The 21,929-nt window shown below is 46.3% G+C and overlaps 1 protein-coding gene and 1 long non-coding RNA gene across 4 annotated transcripts in view; one reads left to right on the top strand and one right to left on the bottom strand.

Moving 5' to 3' along the window:
- The window catches only part of SLC4A4 (solute carrier family 4 member 4), a 319,472-nt gene that overhangs the window by 139,281 nt on the left and 158,262 nt on the right, over nt 1–21,929 (top strand). The window lies entirely within an intron of this gene.
- LOC136573635 (uncharacterized) overlaps nt 11,594–21,929 on the bottom strand; it is a 50,973-nt gene continuing 40,637 nt past the window's right edge. The window contains exons 2-3 of the long non-coding RNA XR_010785904.1: nt 13,210–13,330; nt 11,594–11,649 (exon numbers count right to left, since the gene is read on the bottom strand). This is a non-coding gene — a long non-coding RNA (uncharacterized lncRNA). The remainder of the gene's footprint in view (nt 11,650–13,209; nt 13,331–21,929) is intronic.

Below are 21,929 nucleotides of genomic sequence, written 5' to 3'. Positions count from 1 at the left end.
TTCTGCAGCAAATCCACTCTGTGTAGTAATAGGGACCCCTATATTGGTGACCCCATTAGTATTAGCGTTCCCTATATTGGCCCCATTAGTAATAGCTCTCCTATATTGGTGGCCCCAGTAGCGATAGCATCTCCAATATTGGCCTCAGTACTAATAGTGACCCTTATTGCAGCCCCAGTAGTAATAGTGACTCCCTATATCGGCCCCAGTAGTACCGATAATAGCGTCCCCTGGCTTGGCCCCAGTAGTAGTAGCATCCCCTATATTGGCCTCAGTAGTAGTAACGTCCCCTATATTGGCCCAGTATTAAAAGTGTCCCACGTAGTAACATAGTTCGTAAGGCTGAATGAAGACAATGTCCATCTAGTCCAGCCTGTTTAGCCTCCTTTTTTGTTGATCCAGAGGAAGGCAAAAAACCCCAAGAGCAGAAGCCAATTAGCCCTTTTGGGGAAAAAATTCCTTCCCGACTCCCTAATAGCAATCAGACTGTTCCCAGGATCAACCCCTAATAGTTCCTACCTGCCTGTATACCCGGATTAACAAATCACCTTAGATTTATAGCCTGTAATATCCTTCCTCTCCAGAAAGACATCAAGTCCCCTTTTAAACTCCTCTAAGGATTTTGCCATCACTACGTCCTCAGGCAGAGAGTTCCACAGTCTAACTGCTCTAACAGTAAAGAACCCTTTTCTATGTTGGTTATGAAACCTGCATTCTTCTAATCATAGCAGATGCCCTCTTGTTACCGTCATAGTACTGGGTATAAACAGATCCTGGGAGAGATCCTTGTATTGTCCCCTCATGTACTTATACATGGTTATTTGGTCACCCCTTAACCTTCTTTTTTCTAGAGTAAATAGTCCCAATTTGGATAGCCTCTCTGGGTATTCTAGTCCCATCATTCCATGTACTAGCTTAGCAGCTCTTCTTTGAACCCCCTCCAATACCGTAACATCCTCCCTGAGCACCGGTGACCAGAACTGTACACAGTATTTCATGTGGGGCCTGACAAGTGCCTTATATAGTGGGAGGATAATGTTCTCATCCTTCGCCCTATACCTCTTTTAATGCATCCCAAAACTTTATTTGCCTTTGCAGCAGCTGATTGGCATTGGTTACTCCAGTTTAGTCTACAATGCACTAGTACCCCCAGGTCTTTTTCCATATCACTTTTCCCTAGCAGTGCCCCATTAAGTGTATATTGGTAACATCCATTTTTGCTGCCCATGTACATAACCTTACATTTATCAACATTGAACTTCATTTGCCATTTTTCTGCCCAAGCCCCCAGTTTATCTAGGTCCGTTTGTAGCCGCACATTGTCCTCCATTGCATTAATTATATTGTATAATTTTGTGTCATCTGCAAATATTGAAATTTTGCTGTGCAGCCCCTCTATCAGGTCGTTGATAAATATATTGAACAGAATGGGGCCCAATACTGAACCCTGTGGCACCCCGCTAGCGACGGTGGCCCAATCAGAGTATGAGCCATTTATTACCACCCTCTGCTTTCTATCATTGAGCCAATTTTTTACCCAATTACACACGTTTTCACCCAATCCGAGCTGTCTCATTTTGTATATTAGCCTACTATGTGGTACGGTGTCAAATGCTTTAGAGAAGTCCAGATATACAAGATCAATAGATTCTCCCAGGTCCAGCCTAGAGCTTACTTCATTGTAGAAACTGATCAGATTTGTCTGACATGAGCAACCCTTCATGAATCCATGCTGGTGAGGAGTTATTCCCTCGTTCTCCTTGAGGTGCTCATCGATGGCGTCTCTCAGAATCCCCTCGAAAATTTTTCCCGTTACTGAAGTGAGACTTACCGGCCTGTAGTTACCAGGCTCACTTTTGGTCCCCTTTTTGTAAATTGGAACCACGTTGGCAATGCGCCAATCCAATGGTACAACACCTGTCTTGATAGTGTCTAGAAATATTAGGTATAGCGGCCTAGCTATCTCATCACTTAGTTCCCTTAGTACCCTTGTGTGTTTTCCATCTGGGCCTGGCGATTTATTGATTTTAATCTTTTTTAATCGGTTCCGCACTTCCTCTTGCGTTAGGTATGACATATTTTGCGAGGGGTTTATTTTATTCCCCTGCATCTCATGTGGCATTTCCTTTTCGTTTGTGAATATGCTTGAAAAGAAACTAATAGATTTGCCTTCCCTCCATCATCTTCAATGATTTCTCCTGCATTATTTGTTAAAGGACCAGTGCTCTCCATGCAAATACTTTTGCTGTTAATATAGTTGAAAAATTGTTTCGGGTTGATTTTGCTCTCTTTGGCGATCAGTCTTTCTGCGTCCTCCTTGGCAATTTTGATCCTGTCTTTGCATATTTTGTTTTTTTCCCTGTACGATTTTAGCGCTTCTTCGCTGCCTTGTTGCTTTAGTAGTTTGAACGCTTTCTTTTTTTTGTTTATAGCCCCTTTTACCGTCTTGTCGAGCCACCTTGGTTTCCTTTTAGTTGAGATTCTTTTATTTTTATATTGCAGACCCAGTAGTAATAGGGTCCTCCACTGCGCCCCAGTAGTGATAGGGTCCCTCATTGCCGCCCCAGTAGTGATACAGTAGTGATAGGGTCCCCCATTGCCACCCCAGCAATGATAGCGTCCCCCATTGCTGCCCCAGTAGTGATAAGGGCCCTCATTGCCACCCCAATAGTGATAGGGTCCCTCATTGTCGCTATGTTCTTTTGATGCAGGGAGAGGTTTAGAAGTGCGGATTACAATAGATGTGATTGTAACGGGCGTGGGCCCCCTTGGAGTCTCGGACCTGGGGCGGTCGCCCCAATCACCCCTATTATAATCTGCTAGTCCCTGCTCTACTCACCCCTGTAGCAGTGTCCCAGCAGCCTGTACTAAGGAAATCAGCATGCACGGCTTGTGGTCAGCATAGCAACGTGTCTCATATGACCAGAGCAAACCGCAGGTCTTGCATGCTGATTTTCTCGGTACAGACTATCCAGACACCGCTACAGTGGAGAGTAGGACAGGGACCTAGACTCTCCATCGCAGCTACTTATTGTTCAATCAAATTTTATTCGTTTTCGAATAGACACTTAAAAAACAGTACAACCATCAAATATACCTTCATAAAGCTCTACAGAAGAGCATCTTACAAAACTTGGTATGTGGTATCTTAAATTGCAGATCCCATATTCTTTTCCAGTGTCTTTAGTAAACAAAGAAAAAAAAATGGAAGATACCCCTGATATGTAGTATCTTAAAGGGGTTGTCCCGCAAAAGCAAGTGGGGTTAAGCACTTCTGTATGGCCATATTAATGCACTTTGTAATATACATCGTGCATTAAATATTGGCCATACAGAAGTTATACACTTACCCCCTCCGGTGTTGGCGTCCCCGTCTCCATGGCGCCAACCGAAGCCTTCTGCTCCCTCGATTAGGCGCGCTTGCGCTGTCTGCTCTTCTGTTCTGTTGAATGGGGCCGCTCCGGTGTGCTCGCGCCGCACAGGTCTTCTGCGCATGCGTACGTGCGAGAAGAAGGCTTCGGTCGGTGCCATGGAGACGGGGACGCCAACACCGGAGGGGGTAAGTGTATAACTTCTGTATGGCCAATATTTAATGCACGATGTATATTACAAAGTGCATTAATATGGCCATACAGAAGTGCTTAACCCCACTTGCTTTTGCGGGACAACCCCTTTAACTTAAAACAAACCTGGGAGGGAGGGGGGGGATGGATAGAGTAGGAGAGGAGGGAGGGAAAGAAGGGGATAGGGGATTGAATTGACCTCGCTTACCTGTGCTAAGTACTGTTCATTAAGCCAGGCATCCTGACTCCAGCCAGGATTTAAAGTGTTCTGAGGCTCTCATCGCGATCCAGGGGCTCCAAAGATCATGCGTGCCCATACGCACTTCCTCGTTCTCGGACCCCTCTTCTTCATATCTCATGAGTAAATTCAACTTCTCAGTCCATAGCATTCTCGAGGGAGGAATCGTAGATCTCCACAGACCAGGGACAGACATCCTGACTGCCAGTATGACCAGCCTCAGAAGGTCCGCCTTAATTCTGGCGATAGACCCAGGGAGCATCAGAAGGAGGGCCATTTCCGCTGTTATGGACACCGCAGATCTGGTCATCTCGTTATATATTAATTCTACGTTATTCCACAGTTCTCTGACTGGGGGGCATTCCCACCATATGTGGAACATTGTTCCAGAGCCGTTTTGGCACCTCCAGCAAGTCTGGGGGATCTGATTATCGAGTTGATGCAGCCTCGAGAGCGTCCAGTACCAGCGGGATAGGACTTTGAAGTTCTGTTCCTGTAGCCTGCCATATTTAGAACTTTTATGGCACATGAGGAACGCTCTCTGCCAGTCAGCCTCTGTTTGATTCCTGCCCAGCTCCATCTCCCACTGGCTTGTGTAGCTTGGAAGTTCGTCCCCTGTCTCCCCCTTCAGCAACAGCTTGTATATAGTTGATATCCCATGTTCGATATGAGTCGGCGCCATGCACAGGGATTCAAATGGCGTCAGCTGCTTGCTCCCGCTTCCCTCGGGCGCCAGGGACTCCACATAGCCCCTCACCTGGAAGTAGCTCATCCAAGCCCCCGGGGGAGGGGTCTCAGTCCCATAAATCTCCACCAAGGTTTTCATTCCAGTTTGTGTAACTACGTCTGACCCTTGGGATAGGGGAGCCCGGGAGGGACATTAGTGATGTTTTGTATCTAGCTACTGGGAACTGCGGATTGGCCAACAGCGGCGTGAGAGGGCCCGGTATATTTATTAGTCCCGATCACGGGGCAAAAGTCCCCCAGGCCTTAAGGACCCCAAGTATGAAGGGTGACAGAGATTTTATATCCCCCAGCAGCCTTCTTGGGATGCACGGAGCCCCCTGTACCCCTCTCTCGTCGCTCTCGTACTCCATTTCTACCCATAGCTTTGACTGTCTTCCTTGCAATAGGGTGAGGACAAAGTTCGCCAGACTTGCTTTGTAATATAGCACAAAGTCAGGGAGTCCCAAGCCCCCCCTTTCCTTGGCCGATGTAAGCACTCTGTAGCTTAATCTGGACTTACGCCCCCTCCAAACAAACTTAATAATTAGAGAGCAGATGCTAAGTAGGTATTGTCGACTGAGGTGAATCGGGAGGGTCTGACATAAGTATAGAAATTTCGGGAGAGAGTCCATCTTAATGGTGTTGATCCGTCCCGTCCAAGACACGTACAATGGGCTCCACCCATTCAGATCAGTCTCGAGCCTATCTACATATGGGAGAAAGTTTAATTCAAAGATCTGGGCCGGGTCTGCGTGGAGTTGAACCCCCAAATATTTTATGGATGAGGATTTCCATTTAAAGGGGAAGGAGTCCGAGAGTACCTCGACCTCCTCTTGGGGGAGAGTTACGTTAAGAATCTCCGATTTCTGGAGGTTGACTTTAAAATTGCTGACTCGGGCATACCTCTCAAACTCTCTCATCACCACCCTAGGGTTCAACAGGAAGAGAAGGAGATCATCTGCGAATAAAGCCATCTTATGCTCGGAGGGTCCCTCCTTCTGGCCACTGACCGATCCATTTTTTCTAATGGCGTTGGCCAGAGACTCCATGGATAGGGCATACAGCAAAGGCGAGAGAGGGCAGCCCTGGCGTGTCCCGTTCTTTATCTGTATGGTGTCTGACAGGCTACCATTCACTCGTACTCTTGCCGAGGGGCCGTTATAGTGTCAAAGAAAATTTCTGCGTACAGCACCAATCAGGCCCACCCCAATGCCCCGCTGCCGGCGGTAAAGAAGAGACACCACACACGGAGGTCTGGTATAGTTCCTCACACGGGGACATGACTGCGCACTTTATTACAGATTACATGGGATCTTATACCCTTTGGTCTCATCACTAGGAATGGGTGATGGGCTCATTGGCTCAAATTCACCGCATAACCATATATGGGAAGTCCGTATTTCCGGCCTGAGACAGTGAAAGTTATATACGTAGTTGAACAGTCGTTATCTAGATATGGCGCTTCTGGGAAAACAGCCAAGCACATGGCCTTCGTGTCAGGTTCTGTATCATCTCTGAATTTCTGGACACATCTCTCTCAGCCTTGCAAAGCCTTGGAATATCTGATATAAGGCGACATATAAGTTTTTCTCATTTTAACTTTGAATAGAACTTGCATACAGGTATAAAAGCATAAAAAACATATGGCAATATATACATATACCCTCACAAACCCCCCTAAAAACTTATATGGAGATCAAGCACCAGGCCTTGCACTCTTCCTCGGTCGCCTCTCCCTTGTGTCAGGGTTTTCCCACTGCCCGTAAGTCCCTACTCCTAGGAGGGGGGATCCCTACCTCACCTCAGAAGGAGGCCATGGATTCCCTGGGCTCATTTCCGGGCATCCATACCCTCTATCTGTACAAGTTAACACCCCACAGGGTGTGCCCTCGCTCGAACCTAAGGTCTTCTGCACTAACCCTAGGCAAATGGGAATTCCACTGACAGTCCATCTTATGAGATCGGGGCAGGCGCAGTACTAGTACATTTCTCCATTCTTCTGGTAACGTACGTGGTTGGCACTATCGGAACTGGCTCTTCATCTTTTTCAAACAAGGGAAATGTTGGTGTCACATTGTCCAGTCCCTTACTCATACTCTTTTTGGTCAAAGGGATAATGCACATACAGGAAATTACATACCCCACCTCTTTCTGCTAAAATCATATCCAGGGCCACTCTATTTTGGAACGCCATGGATGCAGTGGGCCCTAACTGGTCAGCTAACCCTTGCAAAGCATCTCTGGTGTAGTTTACAAACCTCTGCTGATTGTAATAGATATAATTCATCCAATCTACATTATTATTAACAGTGACAATAGCAAATAAGGACTCAAAACCTGCTTTAACTTGATCTCTAGAATTAAATTCATCTGGCACCCCCCTTGGCACTCCTATTGCATCTATGTATACATGTGGATCAAAGTTACCACCTGGAGCGTCAACTTCTCTCTTAGCACGATGTGGTGCTGGATTCTCACCCTCAGTGTACTCTTCATATTGCACATTTGATTGTATTAATTTGTTCTGATCCCTGAAACAGGGGGCTAGTGTACAGTAGTCAAAGGTGTGTGTTGGAGGAATTGTACCACATTATAGCATGTAAAGGATATGCAGGATCATGAGTTTTTGCAGTGCGAAGTGTGGATCCAAGTGGGCTTTCCTTCAAGCTTGACTGCAGTTAGGGTGGTGAACAACATCTGGTAAGGACCTTTAAACCGGGTTTCTCTCTCAAACTTTTTCACATAGACCCTGTCACCTGGTTTCAGATTGTGACACTCATCTGTAGGACCTGGGAGAAAAGCAGAGACTGCAGAATGCGTTATTGACAATTCCTTGGAGAGACCTGTGACAAAATTAACAAGAAAATCATTCCCAAAACTCTGATACTGTGGCATGTACCCTCCGGAGAAAAAGAAAAACTAATGGAAGACACTCAATTCAAGATTTGCCCGTTTTCTTCATTGCCTTTTGTATCTACTTTCCCCCTACTCCGCGGATGGTAGGGTGTGTGAAAAGCCTGAAATATACCCAAAGCAGACATGATGTATTGTATTATTTCACCTGTGAAGTGCGTACCTTTGTTTGACTCAATCACTTCCGGTGCCCCATATCTGCAGATTACCTCATTCATGAGCTTCTGAGCGGTTACCTGCTTATTTACTTTGGTAACAGGGTAGGTCTCTCCAACCTGAAAAGAAATCAACAACAACAAGCACATATTCATACTTCCCAACAAGTGGGAGCTGAGTGTAGCCAATTTACAATCCCTGAAATGGGTAGAGTGGTCTAGGCAAGTGTGATGTGGCAAATTTACTTCTGCCCTGTTGCTTACGGCAAAGATCATGCAAAATTGGACAAATGATGCAGCAGTTACAGAAAACCCAGGAGCCACCCGTCCTTGTTCAAGCATCGACATCATTGCTGCTTTGAGAGGTGCGTCTTTCCGTGTGTCAGCTGGGCCATCATGGGGCACAGAGACCTTGGTAGGCAAGTGCTGTTGACTGTTCACCATACACCGTCCTGTTTCTGCTGCTCCCATATTTAGTCCATTTGTCTTTTTCTTTCTTGCTGGCTTGTAACTGTAAAGTCTTTAGCATATCAAAGTCCAAAGTTTTTATCAAAGTCCAGGTTTAGTCAAAGTCCAAAGTTATTGTTAAATTCTTCTTTTCTTCCACGGCTTGAGGGCCGCTGCCTTTGCTGTTTGGTCTGTGATGGCGTTGCCTCTTGTTTCTCCGGTGTAGGAATTGGTGTGAGCTCTCCACTTTGTTAGGTAGTAGTAGAGCCTCCGTGAGACTCTGCACTACTGCACCATTCTTAATTGGCTGTCCTGGTGAGGTAAAAAACTGTCTGGCCTTCCATGTTGGGCCGTAATCATGAGCTATGCCAAATGCATACCGGAAGTCAGTGTAAAGGGTTGCCGTCTTACCTTTTGCCACTCTACTCGCCTCAGTGAGTGCCTTTAGTTCCGCTTCTTGTGCTGCGACATGCGGAGGCATTCTGCTTTGAGGACATCTTGTTGTGTGACCACTGCATATCCAGTGTGGAGTCATCAATCACCCTGGGACCATCTATAAAAAACAACTCAAAATATGCATTGTTAACAAGGGCTTTCAGTAACTTTTTTAAAACTTAAATTTTCTTGTTGCATCAATGCTAGACAATCATGCTGATATTTTATTTCAAAAAGATCAGAACCTTGTTGCAAAAAAAAAATTAAAAAATGGCTGATTTGCAATACCTAGATCACCTATGCCTTCTCCCCCCCCCCCCTTTGAACCAGGGTACTCAATTGGAACAAGAGTACCCGGTTTCAAGGTAGTATAACATTGTAAAAAGATTTGATGGATGCAGATAAGGCCTGTAAAATGTTAGCACCAATAACAGAGACATGAGTTACATCAGGGCAGAATAATCTACAAACCCCTATTAATATTGGAAATGTGATATCCTTTAAGCAAATTCATTATTAATCTGTTCCTGCCTGCAATGTCTTATCAAATTTGAGAGAGAAAAAAAACAAAACTTTTACTAGCTGCTCAAGATCCTCACCCCCTCCCTTGTGGACAAGAGGGATGAAACATTACATCCTTTACATCATCTAGCTCCACCCCTTCGATACTGGTCGCTTGCGTCTTTTTTCACACCTTCATTTAAGCTCCACAGTCTAAGCATCCACATCACAACCAAGTAAAGTCTTATGCATGGGGTGGGGAACACTTTTATCCCCAGTCAATACCTGCATCACACATTTTACATTCACCACAGCCTGAACACTGGGCATTAACTCTCATCCATCCATGCACTCAAGTCTGCTCTGTCACCCCCATTGAAGGTGTCCCAGTACATACAGATGCACAGACAAAAAAAGTTTGACAAACATACATCAGTTGAAAAACATTGAGGTGAGTGCTATAATGTTATAAAGTACATGATTCTATTGAGATGAGATTGTGAATGAGCGCTATTTTTGACAAATTATGTGAAAAAATTTGCTGAGTGACTGAGACATTCTATCTTTCTTATGTACTGAAGCTATTTTATGCTGTATTAAACGCTGAAGTATTTTAGAATCTGTGACCCTGAGCTTAGAGTGAATTCTGAAAGCCCCCACCTTTGCAAAATAACTGTTATCTCTCTACGAATATGCAAAACCAACTGAACAGAGTTTTTTTAGTTTAACTATTCCCTACATTTGAACTCATAAATAACATATGCTGGGACCTTCTGACAGCTTACACCTGTATGAAAGAGACCAAGATGTCTCCATTTGTGACCTCAGAACCCAGTAAGAATATACCTTAGAAATTGCTATATTTCCTGAAATCTAAGACTGTATAATTCATTAGATTAATTTCAAGCTTTCATGGTTAGTATTGCATTCTCTCTCGCTGTTATCTTCTTGACCTTGAAAAGCTACACAGACTGCAGCTTCAAGTAAACAATCCTTCTCCTCTAAAAGCAAGCTCAGTTAACCATTTGCACACATATATATACATATATACACACATATATATCCACCTACTGTATATCTATTATCTATATCCACCTAGTATTATACACCTTTTCCTCTCTCTTTGCCAACAAATCACATGCTTTGTAACTTTCCTCTCGACTTTGCTTGTTCCCCATACTTCTCTCCCTACCTAACTGCCAATGTAACCTTCAGTAGACACTCTCCCAACACCCTCTTGATCACTTACTGTACTTTCCAACATTTCACTTACGGATACTTTCTTAAACAAATAATGTGTACATACTTAACTTTCTCTGACTGTCTCTCTGCTTCTCACTTCAGCACTTTCTAGCAACCCTTGGTCTTTCAAGGCGCCCTTCTTGGTCCTAAAGACCTCCTCCTAGTCCCTATATTGTAATCTACCGTGCGGGTCGATGTCACACATTTTCATTAGAGTTTTCTTACATTTTACAGATTGGGACCCTTGTCTCTCCTACTGTCTCTCCTCCATCAATTGATCCGCACGGCGGCGGCCCATAAAGGGCTCCGTCTTCTTTAATAAGGTCTTACGCATATTAGAACAACAATGATAATAATAATAATAACACGCTCCATAGAATGTATCCTTCTTAATTCCAAATTGTCAGCCCCTTATATACCGGCAAAACAACCGAAGGTCTCTTCTCCTATGGAACCAGCCTCACAGAATGCATCCCTCTGAAATCAAATTGTTAGCCCCATATATAAGGCAAAACAACCGAGGGTCCCTTCTCCTATGAAGCCTGTCTCACAAAATGCATCCCTCTTAAATCAAATTGTTAGCCCCTTATATACTGAAAAAACAACCGAGGGTCCCTTCTCTTATGAGACTAAATGAAAAGAAAGAGAAAAAAATTCTGCAGATACAACAAACAATCTCCACTATCGTTAAAACGCTACGGACTTTAAAGTACAAATAGACTAATGACTAGTCCCTGGGTGAGCGATTGGTGCGCATATCACGGTCAGTGGTCCGTGACGGCAAGCCCAAAGCCCACACGAGCTACCGTGTAGAACTCTTAACCCAACCCGTCCGGTCACAAAACACAGATAGTCCCTCCCGCTGCAAGACTCTCAGCGTAAAACACAACATAAATATATGCCGGTCTTACCTGGAGTTCAGTGAGTTGATCAGGCTCGGTTTGCAGCAGGACGGCTTCCCTGTGGCGTGGATCCGGGTGGACTGCGCTGTACGGCTCCGGTTTTACCGCCCCACTTTCATTGGGCGCCATTGTCAAAGAAAATTTCTGCGTACAGCACCAATCAGGCCCACCCCAATGCCCCGCTGCCGGCGGTAAAGAAGAGACACCACACACGGAGGTCTGGTATAGTTCCTCACACGGGGACATGACTGCGCACTTTATTACAGATTACATGGGATCTTATACCCTTTGGTCTCATCACTAGGAATGGGTGATGGGCTCATTGGCTCAAATTCACCGCATAACCATATATGGGAAGTCCGGATTTCCGGCCTGAGACAGTGAAAGTTATATATGTAGTTGAACAGTCGTTATCTAGATATGGCGCTTCTGGAAAAACAGCCAAGCACACGGCCTTCGTGTCTGGTTCTGTATCATCTCTGAATTTCTGGACACATCTCTCTCAGCCTTGCAAAGCCTTGGAATATCTGATATAAGGCGACATATAAGTTTTTCTCATTTTAACTTTGAATAGAACTTGCATACAGGTATAAAAGCATAAAAAACATATGGCAATATATACATATACCCTCACAATAGAGAGCCATGATCCACTCTCTCATCCTCTGCCCCAGGCCCATCCGACGAAGGGTCCCCTCCAGGAATCTCCACCTGACCCTGTCGAACGCCTTTTCCGCGTCCACCGCCAGCAAACATAGTGGCTTGCCCGTCGATCTTGCACAGGTGATCAGGGAGATAGCTTTAATAGTATTATCCCTGGCTTCCCTACCAGGGACGAATCCCACCTGATCTTTGTGTATCAGGTCTGGAATATGGCCGCTTAGCCTGTTTGCCAGGATTTTTACCAGCATTTTTACATCTATATTAATCAATGAAATAGGCCTATAGCTAGCACACAAGGAGGAATCTTTACTCGGTTTCGGGATTACCACTATATGAGCTTGTAGGGCCTGAGGGGGGAGGGGGCTCCCCTTGGATATCTCGTTTAAAACTTGTGCCATGAATGGAGACAAGTCCTCCGTGAAGAGTTTAAAAAATCTAGCCGAGAACCCGTCTGGGCCTGGGCTCTTACCTATCTTGAGGTCTCTGATTGTTTCAACTACCTCCTCACATGTGATATCCTCCTCCAAAGCCTCAGACTCCCCCCCCCACTCAGGGGGCCCAGACCATACTCGTCGAGGTAGGTTCGTTCTTCCTTGTGTTCCCCCTCAGCTCCTTGAGCGGGTCGCTCTATATCGTACAGTTTCTCGTAACAGAGGCGGAACTCCTCTAATATGTCTTTTGTAGCTACCGCGGCCCCTCCTCTGGTCTCTTGGATCTTAGAGACGAACGTTTGTTGGGTTCTGGGGTGGAGCACTCGCGCTAATCGACGTCCGCATTTGTCCCCTACCTCGTACGCTTCTCTACGGAGCCTGTCTTTGAAAGCCAGTAACCTCTGGTCTAAAATTGATAAAATCTTTTGTCTCAGCGCCGATATTTCTGCCCGCCGGATGTCATTCAGGGACCTCTTGTTTGCCAATTTGCTCTCTTGCAATGACATCAACAGATTTCCCAGTTCCCTTGAGCGTTCTTTTTTTAATCTAGCCCCGTGCGAGATTAGGACACCTCTCAGGACGCATTTTAAGGCCTCCCACTTGAGCGGGGTACTTGTGGGATCGTTTTGATGATCTATTAGGAAGTTATTTATGGCATTTTTAACTTCCTGAACACACAGGGGGTCTTTTAAGATATTATCGTTTAACCTCCATCCTCGTGTTCGGGGGTCTTTTAGGGTGCCTTCAAAGTCCGCATATACCGGGGCATGATCGGACCAAATAAAAGGTCCAAATGCGCATGTGGGCTGGGAGTCTAACAGGGCGTGAGATATAGTCAAATATAGTCGAGCCTACTGTAGCTGTTATGGGCTATCGAGTGGAATGTATAGTCCCTGACGCCGGGGTGTAGCAGCCGCCAGAGGTCCACTAAGTGCATATTACCCAGCTCCCTCAAGAGGATTCGTGTTGCCGAATGAGAGACCGAGGACTTACCGGACGTCGAGTCTAGTCCTGGGTCCGCCGTCAGGTTAAAATCGCCTCCCAGGATGATAGCTGTGCCATCTGCAAATTTCGTTAGCTCTCTCAGGGATGCGATTCCAAAGGAGGTCTGTCCCTTGTTCGGGAAATAGAGGTTAGCTAGTGTGATTACCCTGCCACATAATTCAACTTTGATAAAAAGGTACCTGCCTTCCGGGTCGCACATTATGCCAAGGGGTTGGACCTGTAGTGAGCGATGAAATGCTCTAGAAACTCCGCCCGCTTTACGGGTTGGGTTCGGACTATGGAACCAGGAAGGGTATGTTTTCGTGGAGCAGGAGGGGGTTTCTCCGGTTTTGAAATGAGTCTCCTGAAAAAGGATTACTTTCCTCCCTTTTTTCTGCATTTGGTATAGGATTTGCCCTCTCTTGGAGGGGATGTTCAACCCCTTGGCATTGTAGGAGCACACCGTCAGGCTAGCCATGGTCTCATGGTTCGGGGGGGCTCCTTCCCTTGTGTAAGCGAGGTCGGGGATGGGTGAGGGAAAGGTGGGGATAGGGAGAGTTTGGGGTGGATTGGGCTGGGTGGGAAACACATAGATAACATTATTTGGCCTTGGTTAGGCCTTATAACTCTGAAACAAAAAAAAGCAAAGAAAAAGAGAAAAAAAACCCCAAACAAACAAAAAAACCCCGTAAACTAATAGCTAACGAACTCTATCGATTAGTGCAGCTAAGAGCTGCCTAGTCTAGGTGGAGGAGATGGGAGACCGACGATGGAGGTCTTCCCACACCTTCACCGCCGATCAAGACATTTTTTATGGCCCCTAAAGAGGAAAAAAGGGTAGTAAAATGAAAGGGACAGGCAGAGGGGAGAGAGGGAGAGGGTTAGAGGAAAGAAAAGGGAATAAGAGGGAGTAAAAAAAAAAAAGTAGGGGGGGGAGGGGGGAAAGGTGTAGAGGGTTTGCTTATCTGCAGACTATAAATCGAGTCTGCCGCAGGACCCGTTAACTTCTCAAGCGTTGAGGTTTGATGGTTTAAGGGAGTCGCTCTGGAATGGCCTCCAGTACGGGAAACCTTCTTGGAGGCGCATGTTAAGAGGAAAAGTACGCCAGTTTTATTGTCTGGCGATTCTCAATTGGTTCCTTGCTCTCTTGGTAATCTGCTGATTGTCCCCTTTCTTGTTTCGCCTGCAACTTGCCACTCCATTCTGGGCGGGGGGACCGGCATCCCTCCGATTTTGGGCCAGTCCGGGATTGCTATTTGGGGTAGCTCCAATGTCCCCAGGAACTTGGGTAAGTCCCCCAGATGTCTGAAAATGGCCGTCTTACCTCCTTTTTTGGCTTGTAGCTGTAGTGGGAATCCCCATCTATACGGGATGTCTTTTTCTCTCAGGACATTCAACAAAGGTTTGAGGGCTCTGCGGAGTTGAAGTGTGCGTTTAGATAAGTCCTTGTAAAAGTGGACACGACAGACCACATCTCTGGGCTTGGCGGGATACAATGGTTTCGGTCCTAGCGCCCGGTGAACTCTGTCCAACTCCAAGACGGAATCAAGTGGTCTGTCCAGCAGGTAGTTAAGTAGTTCTGTGACCCAGTCCTCTAGTTGTCCGCTACCAATTTCTTCGGATAGCCCTCTTATACGGAGATTATTACGCCTATGGCGATTTTCTAAGTCATCCAGATGATTGGTTAGTTCTGCGATTTGGTGAGCTTGCATTTCCATGATATGCGCATGCTCTAATAGGGTGCTGTGGAACTTGTCTTGGGTTTCCTCTACCTCAGCTACTCTCTGCCCAACATTCCTGATGTCTTCCTGCAGGGCTGCAATATCTTGTTTGTGGGCTGCGTCTAACTTCTGCAGCAAATCATTCATTTCTCCTTTGTAGGGAGAGCCTTCAGGTGAGCCCTCCAGTCCCAGTCATCTTCGCTTGTCTGGGGGGTTTGAGTTATTCCTTGCCCAGTTGGATGTTTGGGATTAGGGCTAAGGATGCCTATTTCGTGATCTCCTTTTCAGGACTTGGAGGGGGGGTGTCGTTCGGCCCTTTTCTCCTGGGGGGCCCTTTAACTCCCGAGGCTGCAGGCGTACCGCTGGGCATTGGCCGTACTGGATCTCGCGGGGGCCTCTGCGGGAGGGGGATGGTGGTAATGTCCCTCTCCTTTACACAGTCACCTGCTGTGCTGCAGACAGGGGCCCCTTTTATGTCTCCCTGAGTTATGGGGCTCTGGTGTGCTGCCGGGGGGTCTGTTTGCTGTTGGCAGGACCCTGGGGGTGCTTTTGAGCTGGGCTCAGCGTGGCCCTTATTGCTCTTGACTTGGGGGGAGCAGGCTGCCTCAGTGTGAGGAGCTATGTGTGGTGCCGACACTGTCCCTCTGCTGCTTGGTGCGCTGCCGCTCTCCTCCCTCCCCCCTCCTTCCTCCGAGCCCTCTTCACTTCTTACTTGGAGAGCCAGCATGCTGCTGGAGGTGGCCGCTGTCATCTCACTCGTTACTGGCGTCCCAGCCTTGCTCCTGCCTTGCGGGGTGCCTGCTTCTTCAGCGCTCGGCCCCTCCTGCTCCCTCCTTCCTCTCTCTGCTCGGGTCGGGTGGCGCGGCGCCATCTTGCTCTTCCTGCTCAGCGCTGGAGCCTCCTTGGGTGAGCGGAGGAAGCGTTCCATGGCTGCGATGGATGATCTCGGCGGGTGCCTGGGGGTCTCAGCTGTTCTCCTCCTCGTCATTACAGGCTGGATGCAGGTCTGCAGCGGCTCGCTAGTCCGTTCTGTTGGCGGGTCTGGCGGGAGCTCCGGGAAAGTGCGCCCTACTCCATCGGCGGTAAGAAACGCCCCCCATCGGAGCTACTTAAAGCTCTCGCAGAGCCCCAGGGGCTCCAAGGAGCACACTTTGGGAAACCCTGTTTTAGACTACATACTAAGGGCAAAAGCACATGGGTGTATGTACAACTACTCTCGCCGCTACAAAGTGTAGTTGCGCATGAACCTTTTTAAAAAATTTTTTATTGGGCTATTCAAGCTCTGCGCTATAGCGCGCAAGTTTGAAAAAAAACTGCGAGAAGATAGGTCTTACCCTATCTTGTCACAGGTGAGAAAACCGCTAATGAACCATTGAGATCAGTTGGTTTCGTTCTGCCCAGTTATGCGGCCGTGATTGTCATGGCCGCATAACGGAACTAAAGCACGCCCGTGTGAAGAAGTCCTAATGCACAGTGAGTATGTGGTAGTCAGAGAAGCCTGAGTGGCCATCTATGCTTCTCCAGGCCCGGAGGGTCGCTTTTGTGCACATGTATCAGAAATGATGTGGGTTTTAATGAGTTTTCACTGATTACAATTACTACTATTTTTGCAGATCCCTGATATATTCACCTACGATTATGGAAAATGGATGTATTTTTTCTTTGTTGACAAAAAACGCTTTAAAAACAGAACATGGTCTTATACATAGCTGTCAATAACTTTTTGTGCTGTCAAATGAAAATATTTATCCTAGAAACACCTAAGTAATCTCCGGGGAACACTGAGCGATGAATATTATTTGAAAATCACTTGGTTTCGAACCAGGTTTATTACCTATTCTTGCTTGCAATGCATTTGCTGCCAGTATCATACAACATTGAAAGTCCATTAATCAATCTCTAAGCTCTGAACAATTGACCCTAAAAGAGCGACAATACTACAATACACTGGTGAATGTCATTGTTCAAATGATTTCAGAAGTCATTTGTGTTTTAAATGCCCGATTGCCATATTATCACATGATGGGGTAATTAAATACCGCCACTTTACTCCCTTGTAATTCTCTATGCTAAGTCTAAAAAACTGTATTTATATGCCCTGGTGAAACTTTCCTTAATGTTCACATGGAACAATAGCCGTCTGTGTAGTTTTCACACAGGAAGTGAACACCAAGCAATTGGCGAACAGTTTTTTTGTACTATCACACAGTGCTGCCTTTCATAGTTGCCAACTCCACTCATTCTTTATTTCCGCCTACTGTTTTCCACTTTTCCTTTTTAGATTTTTCTTAGCCTTTCCACATCAAGTGGAATCATTTATTTAGTAAATGTAAACTCTCTTTAACCAGAGAACGGAAAAGATCCTTTATTCTTTTGCTTAGCGTCTTTGCATAGCCAAGGAGGCATCAGTGATGTGAAAGCAAATTAACAAGGGCATGAATTGGTCTAGAACATACAAGACATCACAGACTCAATCAAGTTCTCATGCAAGAAGCCTTAGTTGTATATTGTAATATTTTAAAATAAAGCTCTGGCATAGAGGTAAACACTACTGGTCAAACATTTTAGAACACCTCAAAATTTTCAATTATTTTTGACATTAAAAAACTTTAAATCCAGCAAATAAGTTCAAAATTAAAGGGGTTGTCTCGCGAAAGCAAGTGGGGTTATACACTTCTGTATGGCCATATTAATGCACTTTGTAATGTACATCGTGCATTAAATATGAGCCATACAGAAGTTATTCACTTACCTGCTCCGTTGCTAGCGTCCCCGTCTCCATGGATCCGTCTAATTTCGCTGGCTTCTTGCTTTTTTAGACGCGCTTGCGCTGTGCGGTCTTCTGCCTGGTGAATGGGGCCGCTCGTGCCGGAGAGCTGGTCACCGCGTCGTCATCGTAGCTCCGCCTCCGTCACGTGATGCTGATCAGCCAATGAGGTGGCTGTATCGGCAGTGGAACGCGGAAGACAGAAGAAGAAACTCCACGGTGCACCATGGGAAGACCCGCGGTGCACCATCTTTAAAAGAAGAAAAGAAGAAGCTGCAGAACGCTGATGCAGGTAAGTGCAATGTGCTTGTTAAACACTAACACATGCTTTCTTTTTCACAGGGCATATTGCAGGGGTCCATTTAAAAAAAACGCTTTCGCCGCGAGACAACCCCTTTAAGTTAAAAAAGTAAAAATATGAAATCTTTACCTTAAACATAACAATAGTCTGAATTTATGGCAAATTATGGTTTGAAATTGGATGCAAACTATTCCTACAGGTGTCTAAACTTTTGTAGATTACTCTTTAACCCTCTGATTCTATATAGCCAGTGTTGAAACATACTGAATAAGATTCCCTCTAGGCCAGAATTTGGACAGTTTTGTTCTTCAGGACAGAGCACATTGCTATCGTAATGGCAAGAAAAGGGCAATTAACCAAATGAAGAGAGACAGTTATAACCCTTAGGTCTGTCCTACAGATAAATTGCTAAGAAAGCCAAGGTGGCAGTCAGTACAGTTTCCTGTACCATCATAGGTACTTAGAAACGCTGATAGGAAGAGAACAAAACCACTACCAAATCAGATGACAATTTTTTGAGAGTCAACAGTTTGTGTGATCGGCTCCTCACAGCACAAAATCTTCGCGCATGACTTGATGCAGCAAAAATGAAGAAATTTTCATTTCAACTGTGAAAAGAATACTTCTATCCAAAGATTTGATAAGTAGAGTATCAGCAAGAAAGTCACCGCTATGTTTGCAGAATATCAAAGAAGACTTGTCCAGGCCAAGCAGCACCTCCAGTGCATTACTGAAAGAGTTCTAGGTTATGTCAGGGCTACTTAAGAAGACAAAAAGAAGCTGGTAGGCTTCAAAGAATGGAATGGCCTGCACAGTCTCCAGACTTAAACCCCATTGAACTAGTTTGGGATGAACTGTACGGAAGGGCGAAAGTGCAGCACATTTGTGGGAACTCCTGCAGCAACGTTGGGAAGGAATTTCTGAACAATATCTGAATGCAATTGTAGAAAGAATGCATCGATTGTGTAAAGCTGTTACTTCAGTTAGGCCGGCTTCCCACGGCCGTGACGGGCTCCGCTGCAGACTTCCACAGCGGAGCCCATTAAGGCGCCCCCCAGAGACCCCAATACTTACCTCCGGATCCGGCGTCCCCTGTTCCCCCATGATGCGTCAGCGCGCATGCGCAATAGAGCACGTGACGCGCCAGCCGTGCCTTATGACACGCTCACAGCGTCACATGATGCGCCGGCCGCGTCATATGACGCGGCTGGCGATGGGCGGGGAAGTGGTTTCACGCTATCTTCCGCTGTGCTACAGAAAGCCACAGCGGTGTGCTACAGAAAGCTACAGCGGAAGATAGCGTGACAGACGGCTTCCATTGACTGCAATGGAAGCCGGCTGCGCGTACACCCGCGGCAAATAGAGCATGCCGCGGGTGAGGTCGGGTGATTTCACGGTGCGGAATTCCGCGATGGAATTCCGCACCGTGAGCATTGAGCTATTAGGTTCAATAGAACCTAATAGCTGCGGGCAATACGGCGGATTTTCGCCGCCTATTACGTGGCGGAGATCCGTCCGTGGGAAGGAGCCCTTAGAGGTGGCTACTCTGAAGAGTCAGCAATGTAGATTTTATTTGGTCAAGCAAATAATCCATTTTTTTTTTCATCTTAACTTGTTTCTTTGTTCTATACTTTCATTTCAGAGTACATTTGAGACATTAAACTGTAAATATCAAAAAGAACTGGAAAAATTGAGGTGTTCTAAAACTTTTGACGAGTAGTGTATACTGGGGATAAACAGCTGTATAAGTAGAAATTCTGTAAAAGGTTTCAGCAGTTCATTTTAATTATTAAAAAAAAAATATTTGTGATATATTCCCTTTTAATGATGGGGAGTCCTCGGTAAGAAAAAACAACTGGGTGATTTATACCCAAGGTATAAGTAACATTAGTAGACCGATTTTGTTTATTAGTCTCCTGCCCACTTGCGTTTTTCTTGCACATTTTTTTTCCACGCAATCTCGCTGCATTTTTTTCACACGATTGTCAATGGAACTTTCTAATGTTAAAAACTAGAGATGAGCGAGCACCAAAATGCTCGGGTGCTCGTTACTCGAGACGAACTTTTCGCGATGCTCGAGGGTTCGTTTCGAGTAACGAACCCCATTGAAGTCAATAGGCGACCCGAGCATTTTTGTATATCGCCGATGCTCGCTAAGGTTTTCATTTGTGAAAATCTGGGCAATTCAAGAAAGTGATGGGAACGACACAAAAATGGATAGGGCAGGCGAGGGGCTACATGTTGGGCTGCATCTCAAGTTCCCAGGTCCCACTATTAAGCCACAATAGCAGCAAGAGTGCCCCCCCCCTCCCAACAATTTTTACTTCTGAAAAACCCTCATTAGCAAGGTATACCTTAGCTAAGCACCACACTATCTCCAACAAAGCACAATCACTGCCTGCATGACACTCCGATGCCCTTCTCCTGGGTAACATGCTGCCCAACCCCCCCGCACGACCCAGTGTCCACAGCGCACACCAAAGTGTCCCTGCGCAGCCTTCAGCTGCACTCATGCCACACGCTGGCCTCATAGCCACACCACCCTCATGTCTATTTATAAGTGTGTCTGCCATGAGGAGGAACCGCAGGCACACACTGCAGAGGGTTGGCACGGCCAGGCAGCGACCCTCTTTAAAAGGGGCGGGGCAATAGCCCACAATGCTGTACAGAAGCAATGAGAAATCCAATCCTGTGCCACCTCCATCAGGAGCTGCACACGTGGGCATAGCAATGGGGAACCTATGTGCCACACACTATTCATTCTGTCAAGGTGTCTGCATGCCCCAGTCAGACCGGGGTTTTTTATAAACAGTCACAGGCAGGTACAACTCCGCAATGGGAATTCCATGTGCACCCACAGCATGGGTGGCTCCCTGGAACCCACCAGCGGTACATAAATATATCCCATTGCATTGCCCATCACAGCTGAGGTAATGTCAGGTTTAATGCAGGTGGGCTTCGGCCCACACTGCATGCCCCAGTCAGACTGGGGTTCTTTAGAAGTGGACACATGCAGTTACAACTCCGTGTGGACCGACAGCATGGGTGGGTCCCAGGAAGCCACCGGCGGTACATAAATATATCCCATTGCAGTGCCCTGCTCAGCAGAGCTAACGTCACATACAATACAGATGTGCTTCGGCCCACAGTGCATGCCCCAGTCAGAGTGGTAATATGTACCTTAACAGTAACCGCGTTGGTGGGAATGTGGTGGCGACTGCGGACCTAGTAGCGCAGTTTTATTTAGTTGGTTTTCGGAATGTGGCCAGGATTAAGTGGGCCGTGGTGGGGGGATGGTGGGGGGGCTCTCTTGTTGTGTCGGTAAAGGTGAAATTCTTGGACTGCCACCAGACGGACCTATGCAAAGGTATTTGCCAAGAATGTTTTCATTGTTGGAGGAGGAGGGGGATGTTTTTGAGGCACTACGTGTCCTCTCCACGTGTCCGTGATTATATGCACCTTAACAGTAACCGCGTTGGTGGGAAATGGCCTCGCCACCATCATGTCTTTGGGAAGCCTCCGTTTCCACACCCCAGTGACATAGCATTAGCAGCAGTATAGGCAGAGCCCAGAATTAGTAACATTTCAGCGGTAGCATTAGGGACAGGCCCCAGTAACATATCACTAGCAGCATTATAGGGGGAGCACAGTATTAGTTCCATTTCAGTAGTAGTAGCAGTCTAGACAGGCACCAGTAACATATCACTAGCAGCAGTATAGGGGGAGCACAGTCTTAGTTCCATTTCAGTAATAGTAGCAGTCAAGACAGGCCCCAGTAACAATTCCGAAGCAGCAGTATAGGGGGAGCACAGTATTAGTTCCATTTCAGTAGTAGTAGCAGTCAAGACAGGCCACAGTAACATTCCCCTTGCAGCAGTTTAGGGAGATAACAGTCTCTTGCACATTTCAGTAGTTGCAGTATAGACAAGGCCCCAGTTAC

The sequence above is a fragment of the Eleutherodactylus coqui genome, chromosome 7 (genome assembly GCF_035609145.1).
Source record: "Eleutherodactylus coqui strain aEleCoq1 chromosome 7, aEleCoq1.hap1, whole genome shotgun sequence".
In the NCBI taxonomy this organism is placed as follows: Eukaryota; Metazoa; Chordata; class Amphibia; order Anura; family Eleutherodactylidae; genus Eleutherodactylus; species Eleutherodactylus coqui.
This window is presented reverse-complemented; position numbering and strand designations above follow the sequence as displayed.